The following is a 7309-nucleotide window of genomic DNA, read 5'->3' as shown; positions in this document are numbered from 1 at the left end:
TTAAGTAAAGAAACAATTCCACAACACATCTTAAAACATGGCAGAAAAGACTTTACTCCTGATCAGTTGATGCACTAGGTATAGGGACCACTATAATGTAATACCACTACACATGGGAAAAAGAGATTAGGCTAATCTGTGCATACAGCAAAAACAAATGGACAGAGAGTCAAAAATCAGGTTGGGGAACAGTGGATAGAAAATGAATTAAGAGGAGATAGAGGTATTATGGGTCAACCAACCAAAGATTCTATGAAGATAGACCTAGGTGATCAGAGATGTTACCTGGGCATGGCAGAGGCTGAGGAGCCTGATCAGATTTGGAGATCTTCTCAGTCTGGATTTGATATTGAAGTGCACAGAGGAGCATAGAGGAGAGTTAAGGGACATGACTACTACTTGGCCCAACCAAGAATCTCTGTCAGTACAGACCCAGAGAATGAGTGCATATGGCTCCATTTCTGGGGTGATGGAAATGGAGTGATGGAGTGTTGTGGTCATGGGGTGATGGAGTGTTGTGGACTGAGCTGGGGCTGCACTGAATGCAGACCATGTCTCTGTTTCTCTTTCAGCTTGGTGAAGTACAGAAGAGCCTACTGGGTCTGGGTTTTGCAAGGGTGAGCAAGACAAAAGGATGAGGGAAGCAAAAATATACATTTAATGGACATGCCTGGAGGCTGGGCTGGTTAGGAAGAAATAAGGACACCAGGGGAGTGTAGAGAAATGCATAGTTATAAGCTAAGTGTTTGGATCTGCTTATATCCCAGCCCTGGGTCCCACCCTGGGGGTTTCACTGCACTGGCCCCTGCAGCATTCCACTGCTTGACCAGCCTGAGTCTGGCACCAAGTTGAAACCATTCTGTTATAGGTTCTGCAGTGTGCTCTGAGAATGATCATCTTAGCCATATGGAATTGTTGTGAGTACTAAGTGAGATTGTCTGGGAAAGTGCCCAGCAGAAAGAACCTGGCAAAAGCAAAGTGCTCAATAAAGGGAACCTGTTGTTATAGCCTTTATTATTATTACCAATTGACTTAGAAACAATTGAAATGGTAATGAGATCTTAAATGCCCACTCTATAAAACTCAACTTTTCTCTTTGGAAGAGGTCTAGGTGAGCAGACATACATCATTTATTCTTTGCATTTTATCAGTCACATTTAGAACTAAGTCCAGGCAAAAATTATAGTTTGTTTCTTATGTCTCATTGTTATTACTTTCTATAATTTAATGTACAAAAAATATAAAAATAATACAAAAAGAAAAGCCTCATAAATTTTGTTCTCAGTAAAGGAATGAAAGCAAAATTAAGGCTATTTAGTTTATATATTCTCTCTTAAGTTTACTATAGTAGTATGAGAACTAAAATCTGTCAGATCATGGTAATCAACTAGTGTTACTCCAAGAATCATCCCACACCAAATTTCTGGTAGAATGAATAAATTAATGTATGTTAGAAGCTGTAAGTTATGGCCCTTCTGGCATAGTGGCATGGTGACCAAATGGAAGCCTTCTCAGGTCAGACCTTACCAATGGTCAGTCACTCCCTGAGCTTCTGAGGACATTAGTTTCCATGACTCTGTTACAGCAGTGTTTCTCAAACTATATTAGCCATATCCTTTACCTGGAAACCTTGTTTAGGTGCAGATTCTGAATGAGTAGGTCTGGAGCAGAGCCCAAAGCAAGCATTTTTAACAGGATTCCCAGGGAGGCCCATGCTGTTCTCTTTGGGTAACTAAGCTTTGCAAGAAGTAATTTGTCAAAATAGAGCCTCTTCTTGACCTTTCCTTGACCTTGTAACTCAACTCTGATTTTCTCTACTTAGCTTTTCTAGTAGTAAAACAGGCTTTTAAGAAATTAGAACCTTTTGTGGAGGAAGGGCTATGTGCAGGTCAAGAAGTGAGGTGTGTTCTTTGACAGGCAGCGAGAGAGAAAATCTTCCTTGTACAGATGGGCATCAGGATCTGCTCCTTGAGGTTTTCTGATCAGACCCTCCCAAATCTATGAAGATGTTTATATCCTGGAACTATTTAGACCCTTTTGAGGGTTGATTCCCATTCTCCACTGACTGCTCATTCTAAGATATATTTCTTCAGTTCTAGCCTCTAGAGAGTCTTTGGTTTCTCTCTCAGTTTTTCTTTTGTCATCTTCTCTTTAGCCCTTGAGTTCCAGTCACCTCATAAACATCATTTAGGTGACCTTATCATCAAATACAGAAAAGAGCTCACTTCATTTCTGTGCATCTTCAGGAGGCTATTTCAGAAACTCCTCCAGAGTGCTTTCTTAAGGTGATACAGAAATGAGAGCATGTGGCCAGTGGTTGAAAGTGTAACTACTGGAATTGATAATCATTTGCTCTGGTGACATGAGCATGACTGACTTGCCTATTAAGCACTGTTTGGAGCTCTTAAAAAATAGATTAATTTATTTCATAGCAAGTGAGAAAACTCTGAACGTCATCTTTGTTATTGAGCACTGTAACACACATCCACCTCAAAGAAAATATTGTAATTATAATGTTCATAGGTATGCCAACATGGCTGGAAAACACAGTTTTGAATGTTATTTTTTATGGAAGAAGGGATCCAGGAAGGCAAATAAATCTGAAGTTCACTCAGGTTACCCATGGCTGAGTTTGTAAGAGGATGGAGACTAGATGCCACGGATGGCTTCAGTTCTTAGAAACTTGGTGCAGTAATTACTGGATTGCTGTGTCTAGGAAGGTGTAAGGAAGCCCTGAATTGGCTGTGACAATTTTCCTACTACAGGGGATAGAACTCAGCTATCTTATTGTCCCCGAAAACATATTTAATAATGCAAATCTTTTATAATCAAGTATTTTAATGTTTCTTTTTGGGGAGTGGGAAGTGCAGAGTGATAATGTAGTATTTGAATTTAATCCAGCACTTTTCCCATGGAGTTTTTGCTATTTGGATATAACTATATTTAAAAACTAAAGGAAAAAAAAAAACCCTTTCTTTTCTAGTGCTCTTATTGGATGGTGTTCTTTCAGTGGCTTATTGTATGGTGTTCTTTCTCTCTTTTTCCCATGCAGAAAGAACTGAAGAACATAAAGACTTATGCAAAGCTCTTTGCTTAATTGAAGACATGATTGCAGCCATGGGTCTGAAAGTCAACAAATATGAGAAAAAACAAAAATGGCTTGAGATCCTAAGTAAGATCGAAAACAAAATGTACACAAAGCTGAAAAATGGCCACGTGTTTAGAAAGCAGGACCTGATGAGTACAGAGCGGACCCTGCTGTACGATGGCCTCGTTTACTAGAAAACCACCACGGGACGTTTCAAAGGTGCCTACACCAGACCCACTCCTCCCTTCATTCCTGTTGTTCAGGCAACAGAAGACAGGTTTTCAGAGGAAGGATGGTTCTGAGTGGCAGGACTGCATACACAGACGCTTGATTTTTCAGTTGAAAGATCAAGTTGTGAAGTTCAATAGGCAAGTGTGACCAGTGATCATGTCTTTGATGGGAATTTGCTGTCCCGACCAACAACTTTCCTATGTATTTTTATGAATGTGCATCTTTGTGATGTCTAAAATTAAAGGAGCTGAGAGTTCTGCTCATCATTGGCACAGGAATATTATTCTGTCAGTTGTGTTGATAGCAAGGTATTATCACACCTACACAGGTAGGGTCCATTGTGTGCCAAGTCAGCCTGAAGCTGTCAGACTGTGAAGGGAGCAAGTGAGAAAACTCTGAATATCGATTTTGTTATTGAGCACTGTAACACACATCCACCTGCTTGTTGGCCCTGTTGTAAGTACTTCCTCAGGCTACCTTTTGCTCATGGCATTAACTCAATTCTGTTAATCTGGTTAGACTCTAAACCAGCTGATTTCCATTCTTGAGGTCGTATAGGTAGGACCTTGCCTGACCCAGGCTTTTTTACTCTGGCTACACGCTAAAATCACCCCTGGAGCTTAAAAAAAAATCAATGATGCTTAAGTCTCCTCCCAAGATTCTGATTTTGTCAGTGAAGGGATGAAAACCAGCTCAGAGGGATGTTTTAAAGTTCCCCCAGGTAAGTCTGCTTTGCAGCCAGGAATAAGAGCTACAGGCCTGGTCTTCTTGTTTTTAACACTTCATCGTAGTAATGTTCTCAGGTGATCAACAAGAGGAAGAAAATGTTAAATTCTAGTTAAATTGTTAAAATCAAGGTCATTATCCACATGAGGATGATCAGGTTTTGTTGGAAGTTCAGCTAATGTCTGAAATGGGATTTGTTGTTTGACAGGTTGCAACGTTGTATTGAAAAAGCATTAACCACTATCCATAGATCTGATTGTTCCTTGTCCCTTTAAGAGATTCACTGTGCAGGTCAGCCTGTGTGTGCAGTGGTTCCAGTGAAGGTGGGCTTTTGTAAACAATTTGCAAGAGAAATCTAAACACTCAAACTTCACTCAACTCTCCATGAAACAAAGGAGCAGGTTTTCATATATAAGTTGATGTGGAAGCTGCCTTTTTATATTTTTAAAAAATATTTATTTTTTAGTTGTAGTTGGACACAATACCTTTATTTTATTTATTTATTTTTATGTGGTGATGAGGATCTAACTCAGGGCCTCACACATGCTAGGTGAGTGCTCTACCGCTGAGCCACAACCCCAGTCTCCTTTTTACATTTTTAATTGAGCATGGTTTTCCCCTAAATGTAAGGGCTTGCTCCAGTCTATTATAACTTTCTTTCTGTAAGATATTTTCCATCCATTTTGAAATCTGCAATTTAAATTCTGTATGTATATGTATAGTTGTACATACAAACATGCACACTTAAAATTGGCTTTTTACTAAGTTGTTTGTATATCCTTCATGATCATAATACTGGGGATTTAATAAAAGTTTTATAATTAGACTAACCTGAGTCACTTAATTTTTATTCAATTTATTTAAATTGGAAGCATGAAATTAGAATATTTAATAAAGGCATTTGAAATATGATTTGCATCACTAACATTAGTAATGTTTTTTTTTTTCTTTGAAGATATCCTAGCTATACTTCTATCTGATGTGCTGTGCTTTTTACAAGAAAAAGACCAGAAATACATCTTTGTAGTGGTAGTAAGTATATGACTATATGATGCATATTTTTAATAAGACTTTATTCTGCATTTCCTTGGGGAAAAAAATGCCCGAAATTCTTAGTGAAATAAAATGCACCTCATATAGTTCCATTATTATTAGTGATTTTACAGCTGATTTAGTAACTATTTGAATTGTGAAAAGATTGTAGTACTTTGGTACTAGATAGTGAATAGGCACTTCCCTGAGACCCCCTGCCCCCCAACCCCGGGTAGTTCTCTGTTATGTCTATCTCGGTCTTTCCTCTTATCCCCAAACCCTATATCCTTCTCTCAGATCTAATGACTGAAATGTTAAATGCTGGGGACAAAGGGTCACTTTCAGCATCTTGCTCCTTCCATTCCTACTGGGATTGCCTTGTTGTGCTGCTTGCTGGCCCCATTTGTAACTGTCACTATAATGTTCCCTCTGCCAAACAAGTGAACACCATCCTGACATCTGAAGAAGAAGATTCTGAAGAAGATTCTTTCTTATTTCTACTACAACCGGTTCTGATGACTAAGGTTGTGAATAACACTTACCTTTGTAATGTGTAATCTTATTATTGAGTTGTAATTAGGTTTAGTGAAAGCCAACAATTTATCACATTTCTTACATAGCATCTATGTAGTCCACAATGGTGTGGAGAAGGAAGATAGCATCCATTTACTTCTTATGGGCATCATGGAGCATCAGGCTCTGTTAACAAGAAGAATCCAAGAGACAGTACTGACAGGGGCAGTACAGTGATGGCTCTGTAAAATGTATCTATTATCCATTGAATGACATGCTATTTGGTACATTAGCAGATAGCATTTATTCCATCTGGTTTTGGAAAATTCAAAGCTCAATGAAGTTTCTATCTTGCTGTTCCAAGAAAACAAAGAAGCATGTCTGTGGTGATGAGATTCTCGGGTGAGATGGCTGGAGCAGTGTTTGCTGGTATGTGTCAGTTGGCTAGAGAGGCTTCTTCATTCTGCTCAGCCATGCTGAGTTGTTCAAAGGTGAAATGTTTTTCACAGAGCTAAAGCAGAGGATGACAAGAAGCCTTCAACAAGCCCCATGTCCCTGATGCATTTGCATTGTAACTATTGCAACTTTCATGAAAACTTGCTGATTTTTCCAGCTGCCTCTCTGGTATCTGGGATATTCTGAAGGAATATGGAGAAAAAAAATGGCAAGTGAAGGGAACAGTTTTGATTAATCCATGGGATGGTGAAAACCAGGCTGGAAGAAGGAAAATCTCAGCATATCTTTATAGAAACTGAGATTTCTTCAAAACTGAAGGCCAGAAAGAGAAGCAAATCCTGCTTCTTGGGTGGTATTTCAAGCCAAATGACTGGCAGATTAATCAAGAATTAGATACAGTATGAAGACGATCATCTTGTTTTCTAGGCAATATAGCATATGGATGCAGGTCAAGCCATGATGCTCAACTTACAGTATGACTTGAGATATGGATCTGGGCCTCTTATCTCACATGATCTGCATAGACCACCCATAGACCACACTTAACTTTAAACAGGCAGTTTGGAATGCAGTTAGTCAAATATCAGAATGAAGGCAGCCACTACTTAGTTTTTGGTAAAATGTGTTTGGCCATGAACAATAGTAAAATGTTGCTAATATTGTTTCTGCATTCATATCATAAGGGTGATACCAGGGAGTAAAAGAGAAAGCAGGATTTTATCCTTAGTGTCAAGTGCACCCTGCTGTTTGCTCATAGACCTTTTAGTTACATCTGTCTGACATCTCTTATATCTGTCCGTGCGCCATCAATCTCTTTTAGTGAACATCTTGGAGAATTGAAGCATTAGCTAGGGGTACACAGATACCCTCATTTCCTAGTTCCCATCCTAATGTTTCAGAAAATTATTCTCACTCTCAGATCAAAAAGAGAGATTCTTCATTCCTTGTGCCCTTTAGAAAAACCTTCATTAGTACTAAGATGTTTATCCTGCTGCATGTTATAGAAGACATGATGAACTGGGAAACAGCCAGAAGCTAAGTATCTGAAAGTAGTAAGAAGATAGAGTAGTGTCCTTACCAGATGGTTTTGTTTGTTTGTTTGTTTGTTTTTAAAGAGGACTCAGCTGGGAATGAGTGGGAACCAAACCTACAAAATGTATAGATAAGTTCAGAATCAGTGCAAAGTGGATATGATATAACAACAGAACTAAAGGGAGCAGCTCCTTTTTGTCTTTCCCTGCATCATTGGTCTTCAGCTTCATA

The sequence above is a fragment of the Marmota marmota genome, unplaced genomic scaffold (genome assembly GCF_001458135.2).
Source record: "Marmota marmota marmota unplaced genomic scaffold, marMar, whole genome shotgun sequence".
NCBI lineage: Eukaryota > Metazoa > Chordata > Mammalia > Rodentia > Sciuridae > Marmota > Marmota marmota.
The sequence above is the reverse complement of the archived record's forward strand: the minus strand, read 5'-3'. Positions refer to the sequence as shown.